The sequence below is a fragment of the Lampris incognitus genome, chromosome 7 (assembly GCF_029633865.1).
Source record: "Lampris incognitus isolate fLamInc1 chromosome 7, fLamInc1.hap2, whole genome shotgun sequence".
NCBI classification, from domain to species: Eukaryota; Metazoa; Chordata; class Actinopteri; order Lampriformes; family Lampridae; genus Lampris; species Lampris incognitus.
In genome coordinates this window covers 21,719,888-21,740,129 of record NC_079217.1, presented here as the reverse complement: position 1 = coordinate 21,740,129, position 20,242 = coordinate 21,719,888, and the positions used below count along the sequence as shown (strand labels likewise).

General features: G+C 42.2%; 1 pseudogene; it reads right to left on the bottom strand.

Moving 5' to 3' along the window:
- Nucleotides 1-2,788: 2,788 nt before the first annotated feature.
- Nucleotides 2,789-20,242, bottom strand: part of LOC130115194 (U4/U6 small nuclear ribonucleoprotein Prp4-like) — a 51,399-nt pseudogene continuing 33,945 nt past the window's right edge.

Sequence of the window (20,242 nt, the reverse complement as noted above, 5' to 3'; positions counted from 1 at the left end):
TTCACCCATTGCATCAGAAAGAACACGGTGCAGTGGCTCTGAATCACCCTTGGAACAAAAGTCACAAGGTGAGAATAAACACACTTGCTCCTTTGGGACAGATTTCGACCGTTTAGGTCTAACAGATCCTGTAGTAATTGAAGGGCGCCCAGGTCCTCTTCTAGAACAGACAGCTGACTGAGGTCGGGATTGGTTAGCCCTGAGACGGTCAATTTTATTCTTGTTTATAACAGATTTTCGACACTCACTATGATAATGAACCAATTTCAGTTCCCCTTCATTTAGGCCAGATAAGTAGTCGGAAAGTTCCTCAAAATCACTTTGACCTAAAGAAACTCTGTCCCTGCAAGCCTGCAGTAGGTCATCAATCATGGCTGGATTTTTAACTAGTCGCTTGCCAGGGGTGGCACCTTCTTTGCAGATCACGCAAATGTTGCATTCCTCTGCCATATTGACCAGATCTCATCCCACCTTAGCTCACAAGTTGTCCAATTTGTTGGATGCCAGACAGATGAAACCTAATGATGGGAAAACAATGTAAATATATATTTGAATTAGAAGACTTGGTTTAAATTTCATCAGAAAAATATGACGCATTTACCAGATCATTCTCAGCCCACCTTAGCTTACTGTTTAGCTTAGCTTTCTAGTTCGTTGTTGTAGGATGTCGGATCTGTGCATGCCAGACAGATGAAACCTAATGATGGGAAAACAATGTAAATATAAATATGTGCAAATGTTGGCTTTTAAATCTAGCGGGCATGGTTTAAATTTAGCCCACCTTAGCTTACTGTTAGTAGTCCAAACTTGTTGGATCAGGGCATGTCAGACTGAAAGATTAGACCTAATAATGGGAAAACAATGTAAATATATGTCAAAATATGTGTAAACATTGGCTTATACATCTTTCAGGCTTGTTTTAATTTTCACCTGAATGATAAAAAATTAAAATAAAAGTATCACTTACCAGGTAGTTGCTTTCAGCAATTCCATGAATGTGATTCTCAAAATGTTGACTCTTCAAATCTATTGTGGTGTTTGTTTGTTTTGTTGTTGTTGTTTTCGTATTGGCCTATTTTTATTTTATTTTATCTTGAGTACTGTTCTTTTTTGTTTTCAGTCAGCTACAAACACAGGTGTGCTTTAATTATGATCTCACCTGTTTGAAATGAACCAAATTAACAAGGATTATGCTACAATGGCCACATTTCAACCCTTATTTTTTCAGAGTCAGAACAGGAATGTCTTTCAGAATGGTCAACACCTTCAGTAAAGTATTAATTGTCACTGGATGCCCATGAAAAATAATTGTAAAAGTTATATTGGCCAAGAAAAGAGCAGGAGTGGAAAGAGGAGAGTAATGATGAATGGGATAGGCCCAAGGGTCAGTCCGGGGTGTCCCAGGTGAGGAACCAAAAGTCAGACAAATACTCTTCTAGCTCTTTTAATAGTGTTATAAATCAACTCAGAATATTTTAAAACCTACAAAACAACTATAATATTGTAAAAATTGGACATTAAAAACCACTTCAGCCCCAGGCAATTTTTTTGAATTTTCGCCCGAAATTACATGCCCAAAATAATTCAGTAATAGCTCCGCAAGTACAGGGCCCAGATGCACAATTCTGGTGTCTATGTATGGGTAACACCTGGAAAAATGTACTTCAAGTGGAAGTTTAGTTGTACCATCCACCAGGACAGAAGGACTGCAGATAAACTACAGCAGAAATTCAATTTTTTAGGTTCGCCTAAACAAAACTTACAATTTGAGTGTGAATAACATCAGTAATACCATTTACCAGCAGGCCACAGATATTTGGATCTGTTCTACAACTTCTCAACTGCATCTCCTCCAAATTTGGTGTTATACAACTGAAGCATAACAATTCTACAGCCATTTTAGTAAGAGTAGTCCCAGGCGGACTTCTATTTTACTGTTCTGGGAGGTCCCAAAATAGATGGCCCCCCAGAATTGGGGGTGGGGGTCAGAAAATTTGGCACCCTTCATTTTCTGTTAGTTTGATCCCTATAGAAGCCAAAACAGCACAAAAATCAATTTTGGCACCACACTATATTCTTTTCTGTTGTTTTTTCACATTTCTCTCCATTTCCAGCTGTTCTATACCTCTGTGGCGGATCTATCGCCAGTTGGAACGCTTGCTCCAATCTCAAGGGGTCGATACAACATTTTTTCTGTGATGTTTTTAGTTGGTCTTTGTATCACTTCTTCCGACCACCTGCGGACCGGTGGCCCAGATGAAGCTGTCCATACAGGACTTGAGGTGGCAGGCATTCTTGAGGCATCCTGATGACATGCCCAAGCCAGCGCAGTTGGTGTTCAGTGACCATGGCTTCTATGCTCTTGCAGTTTGTCCCGGCATGAGGAACACGGCCCAGTTACCGAGGAACATGCCCAGTTACCGTATGTGGCCACGAGGAGGCCTGGCAGAGGTCTTGGCGAAGGAGAGGCTATGTACTGGTGGGGGAAGGCTTACGCACTGGGCTGCTTCCTTGTTCACCACAAGGGCTAGCCAGCGGCAGCAAGCTCTAAGCAAGAGGTTAGCAGGCAGGAAGCAAGCATGCGTCGTCCCTCCAACTACTGCACTACTACACTAGACGCATCACATCGCCCTGTGCAAAACACACACACACACACATTGGTGACCAATTCTCAAAAATGACTGCAATAAAATGTGATGCATAAAAACAGTGACACGCCAGCCATTTTGTTTTTTCAACTGATGATGGAAAGCTGTTGTCCCTTTAACCAGGAGTGTCATGCGGTCTCTTAGCTGAATCCTCCCCTTGGTCTCTGTGGTAACGTGGACACCCAGAGCTTGAAGGTGCAGTCGTAGGATGCCGTGGCAATCAGCCGCCCATCAGGAGATACATCTATGCCCATCACCTTGCCCTCATGCCCGGTCAGTGTTTTGATGGGAGACCATATGGGGTGACTCCATACTTTGGCTGTGTTGTCGTAGGCACCAGTCAGCAGGAAGTGGCCATTGTTGGGCTGGAAGCAGACAGAGCTCAGCACATTGTGGTGGGCAGGGATAGTGTAGATGCACTTCCTGTGGCAGAGGTCCCACACCTTGTAGGTGTTGTCACCACTTCCGGTCACTGTATAAGCCATTAGGGGAGAACTGGATGCTATAGATGCTATAGATTGTGGTGGTCATCCAGAAATATGATGCACCACCCCGTTCGCAAACCCCACACCTGACCAAATGCATCCAAACCCCTGGTGGCAGCCAGGGAGTTGTCAGGGTGGAAGTGGAAGTCATGGATTCCTTTGTTGTAGCCCTTCTGGTGCAGGATCTCTTGCTGCACCTCCAGATCCCACAAGCGCCATAAGTGATCATAACAGGCAGTGCCGAGGAATCATCCACATGGGTGCCAGGCGACACGTGCCACGCACGCTGAGTGACCCTTGCTGTCGGCAACCGGCTCATTGCTCTCCATGTTTCAGAGTTTTATGGAGCCGTCTGCAGCGCAGGATGCCAGGCTGACATCTAATTGATCAACAGAGATGCCAGTAGACGGAAAATGACTGCACCCACATTGGTGTTGTGACCTCTAGGTCACAGCTGCAGTTGGGAATAGACCACAGCTTGCAGAGGCCACTCCAGGAAGCAGTGGCTAGCATCTTTGAGTCAGGGCTGAACTGGCAGTAGGGGATAGGGCGAATATCCCCAATCTGACTGCAAAAGTTATTCAGATTCTGAAGGTTCTTTTGGAACTCCTGGTGGCGAATCATCCGCATAAATTCGTCGACCTCCTCCTGGGCCCACGCTGCCTCTAGCCTCTTCATTGCCCTTGGCAGGGTGTAATTGGCTAACCAGAGATGGGCTTCCTTCAAGGAGATCAGACCTTTGTAGTACCAGGTCTGCGAGGACTCCTCCTGCAAGTGATTAGCTTTCTCTTCATCCTGCTCGGATTTTTTTCAATACCTTGGGACCAGCAACCGACAGGATATTCCTCAGTTTCTCGCGCCTCTCGGCAGGGCCCTCACCGAAGACGGTTATTGGCTCTCCCAGGGTGCGGCGGCAGGCCTTCACCTCACCATCATCAGTGGAGACAGTGATCTGCCGCACACGCTTCTGCCGCTCAAACTTCACCAAAACCTCTGCCCGACGCTCGCTAACATGCTCCTCAAGATCCATTGCTTCACCAGAGGAGATCTTGATGTTGCCAGCCTTAATTCCTGCCTTGACAGCAGGAATCCTCCTTCTCATCCACTAGCCCTGCCTCCTCCTCCAGCTTTAATCAGCTGCTTGCACCCTTCTCCTCCAAGCTACCATAGAAGAAGAACAACAACTTAGTTTTGCCTTTCAAGGAAACCAAGGACACTTTACACTAGAAAAAAAGAAAGAAAAAAAGATTAAAACAAAGATCAGAAGACTACAGACCACAGGCCTTAGTAAAAAGGTAGGTTTTCAGTGGCCTTTTAAAATTGTCCAAAGAAGCAGCATTGCGGATCTCTGCTGGAATAGAGTTCCAAATGGTGGGGGCTGCCACACTAAAGGCTCTATCCCCAAAAGAAGAGACAGCTCTTTATCACAGCTGGCACAGCCCCCTCATTGAATAACATTGCTGCTGATTTTTCTTTTACTACAGCTGCTGTTACAACCATTTCTTATTCTGCTGTCGCTGTCACTTCCCTTTCGTCTGCATGAGCTGCAACTTCTCTCTCTCTCTCTCTCTCTCTCTCTCTCTCTCTCTCTCTCTCTCTCTCTCTCACACACACACACCTAATCTCCAGAGACTTTTTCTCTCATCCTAGCCCTCCTCATGATGGAGTTTTCATTTGTCATGCATAGAAATGGTCTGTGTTCTTTCGCTTCTCTTCCTGGGTTATAAAAACCCTTTATGTGAGAATAAGTGAGCGCCAATGGAGACCAATTTATCAAACATACTCTAGTGGGCCTCTGTGGAGTAAAAAGCTAAAAATCCCTCTTAAGAGTTATCAGTACTCTTCCGGATGTGGGACAACACTTAGGGTGCTAACCATGAGTTATGGCCAGCTTGTCAGCTAAAAAGCCATTCAGCATTGTTTGAGATATCATTGACCCTGGGAGTGTTTAAAATTAGATGGATGGATCACTAGTTTTGCTTGCACCCATTTTCTTTTTACAAAGCTTGCTTGCTTATTGGATTCCTCATGACCCGTTTCTTGTTTTATCTGGGAGGGATATCAACAATCAACCCAGCAATCAGGTCTTGCACGGAGGCTTATGTCCAAATTGCTAAGTGGTGTAATATACAAAATGAATGGGAATGAGAGAGAGAGAGAGAGAGGCAGAAAATGAATCACTGAGCGCTAAAGGGAACGGGTTAGTGTGGGGTGGTGGCGATGAAAGGATACATCAGCAGCGGCTGAACAGCCCACTGAAGAGGAATAAAAGAAGGTGGGGGTAAGAGAGAGAGAGACATACACTTAAAAGAGCATTAAGAAAATGAAACTTGGGAGTGTGGTATTGGTAGGGATGACAGGCGCTGTGTTAGCTATTCTGATGAAAACCACAACAAGAACACATGTGCACACACATACGCCCGGGCACGCTTGGAGAAGACTTGGAATGAGATGAACACATTTGGTGGGTTTCGCTCTTTTGAATTACTCATGCAGACAGCCCTCACAGGCTGTGTGTGTGTATATCTCTCCCTGTGTTACTAAATTAGCTGTGAATGTGTATGTATGTCTCTCTGCTGGTCTATGTGTGTGGCATTGTGTGTGTGGCGGTGCTGCTGTGGGACTTTTTCGGTGTGCACCCCACAGTGGCAGATGTCGCCAGCCCCAGCCAAATGATGGGGATGATAACTAATTGCTCAATCAGCCAATCTAATCTGGCCAATTTCAATTTCAGTTTCTCCACATTGCCTCCTCTCCTTCTCTCCCCCAACTTCCTCCAGACCTATCTGCCCAGCAGCTGACAGACTGAACCAAAATGCAAAAGGGGTAGGGGGATGGGGATGGGGTGGGGGGGATAAATATGATAGAAGCTGTATGAATCCTTGTGATGTTTGTGATATTATAAAATGCTGCAGACCCTTGCACAGAATTTAAAGTATTGATGAATCTTTGCCCTGCAAATATTGGATTTTTAATTTTTTTTGCAGAAATATGCAGTTGTCGCCCCCCCTCACCACCAATTGTAAACACCACCCCTTCTTAATTGTGATTACAGTATATTGACCAAATTGTTTATTTCCCTTGATGTCCTGATAAATGGATATTTTGAGTTGACAATTCCTTTGAATCATTCTTACGATCTAAGTGTTTTTCTTTCTTTCCTTAAAGAACACAATATGACCCCCACCCTGCTTCACTCTCCCCTCATCATTGACACACCTGCTGTGATAATTGTCTGTGAGACCCCTCTTGGTTGCCAGGTCTCTGGGGGGTATCAATGATGCGTAGAAGGGTTATTAATTACTCAGTTTCCCTTTGGTGTGTGTCCGAGTTTGTGTGTGTGTGTGTCTGTATGTGTGTGTGAGAGCCTCCATATGGGTGGGAGATTGTGCATGACCCCTCACATATCACCATATCACCCAGGCAGCCCTTTCTAGTGACCTGGGTTAGAGGCAGTCATGCACATTACCCTGGCTCACAGCAGATTTAAGGAGGGTGGGGGGCACTACATGCGCAGGCAAGCACACACACACACACGCACGCACGCACGCACGCACGCACGCACGCACGCACGCACGCACACACGCACGCACGCACGCACACACACACACAGTCACATAATCCCACACAAACAGGATAGGGCATTCGGGTATATTTATGCTGCATATGCAAGCACAGACAGGTTGATGGGCATCATGTGTGCTCCAGGGGACACACACACGATTAATTTTTTTCCCCCACATACTAGCATGTCAACGCACAAAGGAACACATAATCACACACAACCATTCAGAAACGCAGACATCCATGAAGACACGCACCCGCCCACTCACACACACTCACAATACTAACAAGCGGCGACCTAACAAGGCATTGGGGAGACATTAGTCAAGTAGAATGGAAGACCTTTCATTGAAGAAGACCCCTAAACACATGTATCCGTGGCTCTTTGGCTGTGTGTGTGCATGTGTGTGTGTGTGTGTCAAGCCCATCCATCACCCACAACAGTGGGAGAGGATTATGATGAAGTAACTCAGCAGTCATAATGGAGATGGGTGTATGTGTATGCATTTACGGGTTTGTTTGTTTGTTTGTTTATTTCAGTTTTTGTTTGCCTATGCATGAATTTTTGAATCTGATTAAATTGGAATATGCGGACATACAGTATTTGATTATGTTTGTGTATGTGCACGTGGCTTGTCTTTTTTGTGTGTTTATCACTGTCTGTGCACATGCACGTGGACAAGGACACCTGTCTGGGAATAACGCCGCACAGAGCACGGATGTGATCAGGAGATGAGTGTTTCCAAATGCCGCTCTGTCAGTGTGCCGGAAGGGCGGCATACAAATGACATGTGTTCGACTGCAGAGGACAAGAAGTCTTGGGGGAAATCAGTCTAGGTGTGTATGTGTGTGTGTGTGTGTGTGTGTGTGTGTGGGTCTGTATGTCCCAAATGCACCCTGTGCCAATCTCAAAGCCTTGATATATTATTTTTCCTTTACCACAGACACATGCAAAGTGTCTGTTTACAAGATACCTGTATGCATGAGGTCAAATGGGTTTGTCCCCCCCCCCCTTCATATTTTCCTGCCCCCAGATTACTAGTTTGCATCCTAATTTGCATGAGGCGGTCTAAGCATTTAGATACGTGACATGACATCGGACAACAATATGTAATATAATGTGACAATCGGTATAATTCAGTGAAGATTTTTGTGGCATAAAAAACAAATTACGGGGCATCCACGTAGTGTAGCAGTCTATTCCGTTGCCTACTGACATGGGGATCACCGGTTCGAATCCCTGTGTTGCCTCCAGCTTGGTCGGGCATCCCTACAGACACAATTTGCTGTGTCTGTGGGTGGGAAGCCGGATGTGGGTATGTGTCCTGGTCGCTGCACTAGTGCCTCCTCTGGTCGGTCGGGGTGCCTGTTTGGGCGGGGAGAGGGAACTGTGGGGGAATAGTGTGATCCTCCCATGCGCTACATCCCCCTGGTGAAACTCCTCACTGTCGGGTGAAAAGAAGCGGCTGGCGACTTCACATGTACATGTAGTCTGCAGCCCTCCCCGGATTGGCAGAGCAGCGACCGGGATGGCTCGGAAGAGTGGGGTAATTGGTCAAGTACAATTGGGGGGAAAAAGGGGGGGAGGGGGGATCCAAAAAAACAAAACTAAAAACAAAACTAAAATTACATATACCATAACTTATTTGTGGTATTGTTGGAAAGCAGGTGTTTTTTAAATGAATGCTTGGTGGTTTTCAGAAACATTTTATCCCCTTATAAAGTGACAAAATCGGTCGGCTACAATATTCACAAGGATCTGGGTGTGAATATAACTGATCAAAAATTAAATGAAGGTTTAAATTCATCTTTGCCACAGAAGTGAAAGACCTCGATAAGTGCTCTCCACAGTTCAACTGAGGACGATCAAGCAAACTAGACCAACCTCGTGCTTTCTCAGCTTTTGAAAATCAACTTTACTGATAACCACAGGAAATTAGATGCTTTGTTCTCCAAGACTGGCTTTAATTTGGGAGGACAGGCTTCACATCTTCCAGACTGCTCAAACCCACTGGGGAAAACCTTTCCCTCTGTGTGACTGATTTTATAGCACTCTCCAAGCAGCTGCAATACGGGTTTTGACTGTGAGTATACTATACACCTAGTATGACTGACTAATGGACACATACTAAAACTCGCTAAGGGAGATTTCTCTGTCTGCCCTATATTCAATTTGAAAACTTGGGGCTGGTCTGCAGCTGCACAATAGCTGGAGTGGAAAAGAGTGGAAAAAAGAGTGGATAAAAGATTCACTCCTCTTCATTTCAACATTGGGGATTTAGATAGCAATACATTATTTCACAATATATTAGCAGTTTATTATTCAATCTTGGCTGCTGGTTATTTTTTATTGGGTTTTATGTCATTCGATGAAAGGTAATGAAAGATAAACGACAACCATCTTGAATTCAACGCATGAATTTGACTGCTAGATTTTCCTATGCAGGTTCCCAGTCATGGCCAAGTGTTTTGTGCCTTGTCACGTTGTCTTTCAAACCAGTTTCACTGTGAATGACCTAAGGTCATAAGGTTACAGTAAATTATGACTATCATTTCATACTATATTAAATTAGACTGACTTTCCCTGACATGTACTCAGTGTGAGGGGTGACTTTTTGAGAAATTGCACAAACATACACACAAGCTAAGAGTTATAAATTATGAAAGAAATCTGCGAATGTCTTACACATAATACCTTAGTTGTCAACCATTAGCCCATTAAGAGCTTTACATAAGGTGCTTTTAAGTGTATCTAAATAAGAAGTTTGAAATCGATTTAGTTTTAAGAGAGACCACTTACTTTTGTTTTAGACAGTGCAGCAGTGCAGTATGTGTGCTTTTTTTTGAAAATATGTTTATTGGCATTTACAATTTTAGTATAAACAAGTCACATATTGAATAATTTACCACAATAAACCCCTCACCCCCCAACCCCCTCCCGACATTCCTAGATCCTCAAGGAGAAATAGATTAAAGAAATAATGAAATTACTGAAAACTAAATCGAAGACAAAAAAAAAGCATGGTTCACCTATACACAAAAAAAAATCTGTTACCTGTTACCCCTTAAGGTAAAATTGATCTTTTCTAACTCGAGATGAAACATAATATCCCTGATCCATCTGACATGGGATGGGGGTCTTGAGTGCTTCCAATTTAAGAGTATTAGGTGCCGAGCTAGTAGTGTAGTAAAGGCCACCAATTTATATATGTTAGATGGCCAGTCACAGTCTTCCAGTCTCACACCAAGTATGGCAGTTAATGGATGCGGATCAATAGTTGTACTAAAAATGTTGCTTAAGAATTTAAATATTGCTGACCAAAACGTATGTAGCTCAGGGCATGTCCAGAGCATATGCAACCAGGTAGCCAGTGCATATTTACATGTGTCACAAGTGAGGTCGATGTTGGGGTAAATTTTGGCCAATTTAGCTTTGCTAAGGTGGACACGGTGAACAATCAAATCAAATCAATTTTATTTGTATAGCCCAATATCACAAATTACAAATTTGCCTCAGTGGGCTTAACAGCAACACAACATCCTGTCCTTAGACCCTCTCATCAGATAAGGACAAACTCCCCCCAAAAAAAACTTTAACAGGGAGAAAAAATAGGAAGAAACCCCAGGGAGAGCAACAGAGGAAGGATCTCTCTCCCAAGACGGACAGCGTGCAATAGATGTTGTGTTTATGCAATTTACATAATACAACATTGAAAGAGGATAACAGAATTATATTGGACTTGTAAAATGTATGAAGAATATGATGCACAGGATGCCAAGCAGTGTCCTGACGCCATCAGAACAGTCCAGGACCCAAGCCACGCGACCAGCATCATCATGTAAAAAAAAATTATTTGAGGAGCGGAATGGCAGGCGCGGAATGGCAGGCCTGCCAAGTTGCCACTTGGCCTGCCAAGTGACAACCACCATCACCACAGAGACCTGGGAGGAGAACCGACTGCAAGTGCACACAAGGGAGACTCACATGACACCATTCAACACAGAAAAAGAGAAAGGAGAAGACATAATTCAGAGAGAGAGAAAAGACATGTGAGAGAAGAGAACAGTTTGCAATATTCATTAGTCATAATCAATTAAGTCATCAACTAGTCATAATCTATATGCTATAATCTCGTCGGCAGAACAGTGGTTGGTAAATTCGTTGAGACAGAAAACCAACCCGCCATGCAGTACAGGTTGTGAAGCACTCAACTTAAGGCAACTATAATTGTAAGCTAAGGCAAAAAGATGAGTTTTAAGTTTGGATTTAAAGGACTCAACAGACTCTGATTGTCTGATGGCAGCAGGCAGGTTATTCCACAGGAAAAGAGCCCAATAGGAAAAGGCCCTGCCACCAGCTGACTTCTTTTTACCTTTGGGTACACACAGGAGCCCTGTATTTTGAGAACGAAGAGCTCGAGATGGAATGTACGGTTTAAGGAGATCAGACAGGTAAGATAGGGCAAGCCCATTTAGGATTTTATAAATCAGCAGAAGAACCTTGTATTCTGATCTAACATGGATAGGAAGCCAATGAAGGGAAGCAAGAATTGGTGTAATATGGTCAAATTTCCTAGATTTAGTTAGGATTCTAGCAGCAGCATTCTGAACCATCTGAAGACTTTTAGTACTAGAATGTGGCAGACCTGAAAACAGAACATTACAGTAATCAAGTCTGGATGAAACAAAGGCATGTATTAGAGTCTCTGTGTCAGCAATGGAGAGAAAAGACTGAATTTTAGCTATGTTATGTAAGTGAAAAAAGGCAGTCTTGGTGATTTCTTTAATGTGCTTATCAAAAGAAAGGCTGGGATCAAACGTAACACCAAGATTTTTGTCTGCCACACTTTGTGAAACCACAGAGTTGTCGATTGTTATCGTTACTTGATCAAATTGGTGTCTGTGTCTAGCAGGGCCAATGACCAGCATCTCGGTTTTATCCAAATTTAAAAGCAGAAAGTTAAGTGACATCCAGTTTTTCACAGTAGCCAAGCAGGCCTCTAAGTTAGTCATTTGAGTATGATCATCAGCCCTTATAGGCACATACAGCTGAGTATCATCAGCATAGCAATGGAAATTTATTCCATAACTGTGTGTAATTTGGCCAAGAGGTGTAATGTAAAGAGAGAAAAGTAGAGGGCCAAGAACTGAGCCCTGAGGCACACCATATTTAACGTCAGAAAATTTTGATATAATATTACTATAGCAGACACAATGTGTTCTTCCAGATAAGTAGGACTTCAGCCAAGAGAGACCTAAGCCAGAGACACCAAAATTACAATTTAATCTATCTAATAGTTTACAGTGATCAATGGTGTCAAAGGCTGCACTGAGGTCCAGTAGCAGAAGTACAGAAGTGGAATCCGAGTCGATAGCTAGTAAAAGATCATTCACCACTCTGGTCAGAGCAGTTTCAGTGGAGTGACAGGGCCTGAAAGCCAACTGAAAAGGTTCATATAGATGGTTTTCTTTTATATGGGTCGAAAGGTGTTGATACAAAACTCTCTCTAGTACTTTAGAGAAGAATGGAAGATTAGAGACTGGTCGATAGTTATTAAGAGACACTGGATCGAGGTGCGGTTTTTTAAGTAGAGGTGTAACCACAGCTGTCTTAAAACTTTTGGGAACAATGCCAGTAGTAAGGGATACATTAACAATGTCTAGCATTGTAGGTCCAAGAAAAGGCCAGATGTCTTTAAAAAGTTTTGCTGGTAAGGGATCAAGTAGGCAAGCAGTTGGTTTAGAAACTGACACGAATTTAGTCAAAGTATGAAGAGAGATAGTCTCAAAAGCTGTAATAACTGGGACTGTCAGTGACTAATTGTGTAGATATGAATTTAGTAAGACAGGATATGCAGGAATAGATGGAGTTGAAGAACTAATTTTGTTTAAGATCTCATCAACCTTATTGCAGAAAAAAGGGAGATGGACAATAGGATTCACAGCGCAGAGGATCTTTATCTTTTTTGGGGATGAGACATATTAAGGCTTGCCTCAGCGTTTGTGGTACCTGGCCATCTGAGAGGGATTGATTATGCATTTTCAGGAGTAATGGGGAGAGTTCATTTGAAAACTTCTTAAAAAAAATTCAACTGGGAATCCGTCTGGCCCAGATGTTTTCGCCAACTGCATACACTTGATGGCTTCCTGAACCTCTTCCACCGTCAAATTGCTATCAAGGTTGGACTTCTCTGCATCTCGAAGTGTAGGTAAATTCAATCTTTGAAAAAGGGAATCTGCCTCATCAGGACCATTATTACACTCGGATGTATATAGTGTACCACGTGCTGGTACTGTCAGTGTTGAAACCCTAATAACAGCCTCCCAGCTCAGATGGGCTGGCCACATGAGAAGAATGCCAGACAACCGCCTACCAAAAGAGGTTTTCTTCGGGGAGCTGTGCCAGGGAAAAAGGAAGCAGGGAGGCCAGAAGCTACGCTTCAAAGATGTGCTCAAGCACCACATGAAGATCTGCAGCATAGATGACTCCAGCTGGGAGACAGTGGCCCTGGACAGACAGAGATGGCACTCCACAGTAAGGCAATCAAGAGCAGCTGTTGGACGAAAGAGACAAGAAGCCTATGATAAGGCCCACCATGCAAGACATAACAGACCAACTCAAACAACATTCATCTGTGACAAATTGTGGACGATATTGTCGCTCTAATGAATGCCTGATGGCCCATAGGCGTGCTTGCCAAGCTTAAACTGCATCACAGTCATCATTGTTTCGATGGAATGCCGAAGAAGATATGGTTTATCATAATATTTAGAAAATGTATCATTAATTTATGGTCTCTAACGGTGGAACCTGAAGTGGTCTGTATTTGTGTAATTTGATGCAACACGTATGCCTGGCATGCCTGGTGAGCCAAGAGTCTGCCTGTTTTGTCCCCAAATTCATAGGTAGTGTATTTAGCCCTTGAAAGAAGATGTTCAGCCTTAGCTGTTAAAGCTAAGTCAAATTCTGTCTGAAGACGGATCCTCTTTTGGTAAAGTTCTGGGGTAGGTGAAGTGGCATATTGTGCTTCTAATTGGGTTATGGTATCACTGAGGTCCTTTAGTTTGGATTTTTATTATTATTACTATTATATGAGGTGAATTTGGCCACACAGGTAGGCTGTCAGAGTTTCCCAGAGAGTTCCATGGGAGATATCTGGTGTAAAATTTGTTTCAATAAAACACTTAATCTGGGTGCTCAAGTACCTAACAAATTTAGAGTCTGGGAGTAGAAGAAAGTTCAGGCACCATGGTCTGCATGGCGTGGGTTGTTCAGGGAAAGACAATTCAAAGGAAAGAGGGGCACGATAAGAAATGACAATACTATGATACTTAATGTGATCAGTGACGGGTATAAGCCGAGTGTCAAGAAGAAAATAATAAATTCGGGAATAGGTGTGGTGAATCATGACGAAAAAAGAAAATGGTCTTCTGGTTGGGAAACTAAACCTCCAGGGGTCAAATGACCCCTATTGTTCAATGCAATTAATAATTACTTTGGCTGTCTTGGACAGTGGTAGAGGTCTGGTGGTGGAGTGATCTAACATGGGATTGAGGACACAATTAAAGTCTCCACCAATAATTAAAAAATGGTTGTCCACATTGGGTAGAGCTGAGAAAAAATAAATAGTAAAAGCATCGTCGTCCCTGTTAGGTGCACATATGTTTGCCAGGATTACGGGTTTGTTTAAAAGTTTGCCAGTAACTATCACATATCTACCATTCGGGTAAGCTACAACTTTTTCAGTTTCAAATGAAATATCTTTGTGTATAATTATAGCAGTTCCCCTAGCCCTTGAATTAAATTTTGAATGAAAAATCTTCCCTACCCAGCTTTTTCAGATTTTGTTGACATCAGCGTTACGAAAGTGTGTTTCTTGAAGAAATTATATACTCACAATTAACTGAGAGAAGTGAGTGAGTACTCTGTTTCTTTTCTATGGTTGTTTAAGCCCTTCATATTCCAAGAGATCAGATTAAGTTGTCTATTCCTGAATTTATTCATTAATGAGGGCAGTGGAACCATATACATAGATTGGTTAAATCCAGGGAAGGAAAAGTCTTTTGCTCAACGAGAGATTGATGTAGGTGAGTATGGTTGAAGTTTTAATGATGAACTCTACAAAAGACAAAGCAAAAGACTACAAAAAGATGAACAAAATTCAGACAAAAGGATACCCCCCTCCCCATAGCACTTACCCAAAGTGCTATAAAGCCCGACATAGTACACAACCGCTTAAGATGCCTTCAACCTAACACTCTTGCATCTTGGTACTCCTCACTAAATACCAGAAATGGAGGTGTAAACTTATATCGTCAAAAAAAAAAAGAACAGAACACCCAGCCTTCACTATTAGAGGCAGCCAACAAACATAGGAATGAGTGAGAATTAACATTTATCTAAGACTGGATCATGTCATTGGCAACAGTCTGGCATGGATAATAAACACAAATTACAATTGTGAACTGAAAAAGGCTTTCAAAGAGTCAAACAAATCTTACAGATCTATTATTGGCTGACCTAGGGAATAGGCACAATTTACAAATGATTGTCTAGATGATCATGGGGAATTTTTTTTTTTTTTACCCATGCGCATACTGTGACGGACCGTCTGCACTTCAAAGGGCAGATAGCCGGCTATTTCTCCAGCGGGGGCATAGCTTCACTCCCTGTGCTACTCAGCGCTTCCAGAGTCCTGCCGATATTAGCCTTAACAAAGGTAGATGCATCCAACGGTGACTTGAACTCTTGTTTGGACCCTTAAAATGTGAGCCGGAGCATTGCAGGATACGCGAGGGAGTATTTCCGGCCGGCTTCGCAAAGGATTTTCTTTACTGGATTGAACGCAGCTCTCTTCCACACTGCGTAAGTGCTAAGGTCCGGGTAGAAGCTAATCTTTGTCCAACGATATGTCAGCTGCCGCGATCTCTCCCAGGATAGGCGCAGAATCTGTTCCTTAGCTCCATGCAGGCGTACAATCATGGCTCGAGGGAGCCCGTTTGACTGCGGTGGTCTGAGATCGCATTGAGCACGGTCAGCTTCTGGTTTATGAGGGAAGCTGTCTGTGCTGAATACCTCGACCAAGGAGGATTCCATATAGGAGGGGGCCTTCAATTTTTTTCTGGGAGACCAACAATTCTAATATTCTACCCCCGTGATCTGTTTTCCTGATCATCCAGATGAGCATGAAGCTTCTCATTTTCAGCCTTCAGGTCCGCATAGGAGCGCTCCAATGTCGCAACTCTGCTATCCACCTTGTTCAAACCAAGTTCCACCTCTTGGATTTTCACTACATGAGAGGAGACTATGGATTGCAATGTGGCGTCTGTGCTTCGGAGCTCAGAAAGGATTTCATCCCTCATTGTGTTGAGCATTCCCTTGAAATCGCCACGGGTAGGTTGTTGAGGGTTATCCACTGCGGCTTCAGGGCATTATCTGTGGTAGCTTTCAGACTAGCATTCGCTTCTGTAGCTTTGCCTGTGGCTGGCAGTGTGGTGTGGTTATCGGTAGCCGAGGCCGCGTGTTTGCTTAGGTTTGTTGCTCTCTTACTGGGCTTACCACTCATCGTGCTTTCTTAAGTATAAGCCAAATTTTACACCAAACTCTTATAAAAAAAATAGTGTTCGATTAAAATAATTTGACGATGTAAGTTATTAAATTATTATTATTATTAATAATAATTATTATATTAAGTTATTTAGATAACAGAAAACAATTTGTACAGTTTGCTGGCAATACATCTGAGTGCATGAAGATTGAATGTGGAGTCCCTCAAGGCTCGGTGTTGGGGCCGAAACTTTTCATTTTATATATCAATGACATATGTGAAGTGTCAAAGATACTGCAGTTTGTTTTGTTTGCAGATGACACTAATTTTTTTAGTTCAGGAGATGACTTAAAAAGTTTAGCAGAAAGCATTGTAAATGAAATGGTCAAACTGAAAAGATGGTTTGATGAAAATAAGTTATCATTAAATGTGAACAAAACTAAGTTTATGGTTTTTGCTAAACAGAAAAAGGATGAAAATGTTTTAATGTCTATAGATGGAGTTGATACTGAAAGAGTATCTGAGTTGAGATTTTTGGGTGTAATAATGGATGATGGTGTGAACATGGAAATCTCATATAGCATATGTAAAAACAAAAGGTGTCTAAGAATATTTATGTTTTGATCAAAGCAAAGTACTTGTTAGATTACAAGGTAATGTGAATTCTGTACTGTTCACATATTTTGCCATATTTCAGTTACTGTGTGGAAATGTGGGACAACACATAGTATATGAGCAACAAAGAGCCATTGTTTATATTACAGAAAAGAACAGTAAGCATTATTCATTTAAGTGGATCCAAGAGAACACAACAACGGACTGTTTATTAAGTCAGGATTAATGAAACTTAATAAGGTTTAGTTGAGTTTCAGACATTGTTAGTTATGTACAGGGCAAAAAGCAGAGTATTACTAGACGATTTACAAAAATTATTTGTTTTTAGTTCAGAGGATGAGGACCATAGAAGGAAATTTAATTTTAAACATCAGTGTGCACGTACTGCTTTAAAGCAGATGTGTATTGCGGTATGTGGTGTCAAACTGTGGAATTCGTTAGAGAACGATTTAAAGGGTTGTATAAATATCTTTCAGTTTAAGAAAATGTATAAGGAAAGAATAATTAGACAATATGGAGTTGTCAGGTAACGGGTTTTCAGTTGATGGCGAATTATTGTGTATGGCTTTGTGATTCTTTTTCATTTCTCATGTTGTTCTATTAGTTGTTGAGTAACTGACTGACAGACCATCTATTCTCCTGTTTATTTAGGTTTGAGTAAGGGGCAGATAAAATAAGATTTTCTTCTCCCTGCTCCTTTTCAATCATGGAATGTGTAAATTGATTTGTGTTTTATTATGAATTAATTTTTCTGTCTGGAGCTGTGCATTACCATGAGTTGAATAAATAATAATGAAATGAAAATTAGCAATACGTGAGGCGCACCTGAGTTCGCGTCTTTACTCCGCCATGACACCAGAACCCCTCTGTGTGTGCTTTTTTATTTTTGGTGAAACTGTTGTCAAAAAACAAAACAACTTTACGTACATTTGCATTGCATAGAAAGCACTGCATTTATCTGAAATATGTATCCCCCCCCCCCCGAGTCAAATTTAGGCAACTTAGATTACCCTTTTCCCTTCATATTTAATAATAGTTTTGTGAGAGAAGCTGATAAAAGTAACCATGTGTCAGCGTTTACTCCAGTGTTCCCCCTCTATGTTACTGTAAGACTTCTGTAATGCTCCTATGTATCTGGAGCAATGGTCTATGTATTTTTAAGGGAGGTTGGGGTGAGATGGGATGTAGTGGATAAGCATGAATATGTGTCAGCAGGATAGGAAATATCACACCTCATTGGTAATGAGTGCTACGGATAGCCTGTTTACATGGAGTATACACAAGCATGTATGTGCATGTGCATATACTATATGCTACTTGTCCATGCATTTCTGCGCTAATGCATATACATTCACATGTGCACACATCTGCTTGTGTATAAGCACACATGCTTCTACATGTGCCTGTTTGCAAGTATATACACATCTGTGTATCCTTAATGGGAGTATGTATTTGTGTCTGTAAATTTGCGGGAAGTGCGTGGTGAATGTGGATTTAGACATTTTTGCAGACAGCTGGCTGATCTTGACAGTCATACACTGTTCCCCGGTAAACAAAAGTTTGAAGATGATTGATTATGGTGGTCGATTTCTTATTGTGGGGGTGAGGGTGGGGCTTATTAGCGCCAGCGGGAGGTGAGTTTACATGATTGTGGAGCCTTTTGCTGCGTTCCAGACAACTTGGAAATTGAGATTTTCTGACCTCCTACCATAAAAATTACAATGGAACACCACACCACTTAAAGTTGGAGTTCTTTCTTGTAAACTCAGGACCACTCCATCTACCCTGACTTCATGGAGAAGCAGTTGTCTGACGTCACACAACAATGGCAGCACCCATGGAGGCGCAGTGTTAAAGGCAAAACATCAACAAAGGCAATGCAAATTATATATGATAATGATAATGATATATACTATTAGACAGATTAAATTGTAATTTTGGTGTCTCTAGCTTAGCTCTCTCTTGGCTTAAGTCCTACTTATCTGGAAGAACACATTGTGTCTGCTATAGAAATATTACATCACGTTAAATATGGTGTGCCTCATGGCTCAGTTCTTGGCCCTCTACTTTTCTGTCTTTATATTTCACCTCTTGGCCAAATGATATGCAGCTATAGAATACATTTCCATTGCTATGCTGATGATACTCAGCTGTATGTGCCTATAAGGGTTTATCAGCATACTCAAATGACTAATTTAGATGCCCGCTTGGCTGCTGTGAAAAATTGGATGTCACTAAACTTTCTGCTTTTAAATTCGGATAAAACTGAGATGCTGGTCATTGGCCCTGCTAGACAGACACCAATTTGATCAAGTAACGACAACAATCGACAACTCTGATTTCTCAAAATGTGGCAGCCAAAAATCTCGGTGTTATGTTTGATCCCAGCCTTTCCTTTGATAAGCGCATTAAATAAATCACCAAGACTGCCTTTTTCGCCCACTTACATAACATAGCTAAAATGTGGTCTTTCGTGTCAATGGCTGGCGCAGAGACTCTTCATATATGCATGTTTCATCCAGACTTAATTACTGTAATATTCTGTTTTAAAGTCTGCCACATTCTTGTACCAAAAGTCTTCAGATGGTTCAGAATGATGCAGCTAGAATCCTAACTAAATCTAGGAAATTTGACCGACTTCGGACTTTGAATGGAATGCATCATTTATCCTCCCCGCTGAGCCATCGTATTCCCTTTGGCGGATGCACATACACGACATGAACGGAAGGGGCAGCGGCAACAAGCTGGCACGGACCCAGAGGGGGATCGATGGAAAACCGGAGTGGACAAACGCCGCAAGAGAGTGCTGGGTCGCGGGCAGCACAGCGTTCCACAGTGTACATAAACAGTACTTCCTACTTCCCCGACATTAACATTAACACCTTGGATACCTGTTGCTGCTACTGTGGAAAATTTTACACTAATGAAATAACGTATTGAATATATTGAAACAAAAACTGATACCATTACAAAACAATCTATTGAAATCTATTGTAATTTGGGAATAAATGTTATCCATAATTACTTACCCCCATCCAGTCTTGGCCGCATTCTGCCTCCCCGTGAACAAACTTTCATTTTGGCTGCGGCGCTAAATAAATTCGGTGGTCTCCTCGCGGGAGCCTGAATTAATAGTTAGATGTCAACAACATTATCATTAAACTCCGCAATACACATGTAACAGCGAAGTCTCCAGAGCACAACGCCAGCTGCGGCGTGCATAATGAGTGCTGTACTCAACTGTTGGTTAGGTTACTTATGTTTCTAACTACAGCAGCTAACATTAGCACTGACAACTAATGTTAACGTTTGTTGCAATATTTAAGTTACAAGGCTAAGCTAGCCAAACCACCGTATTTTTAGCTTGCTAGTAGTTATAAGG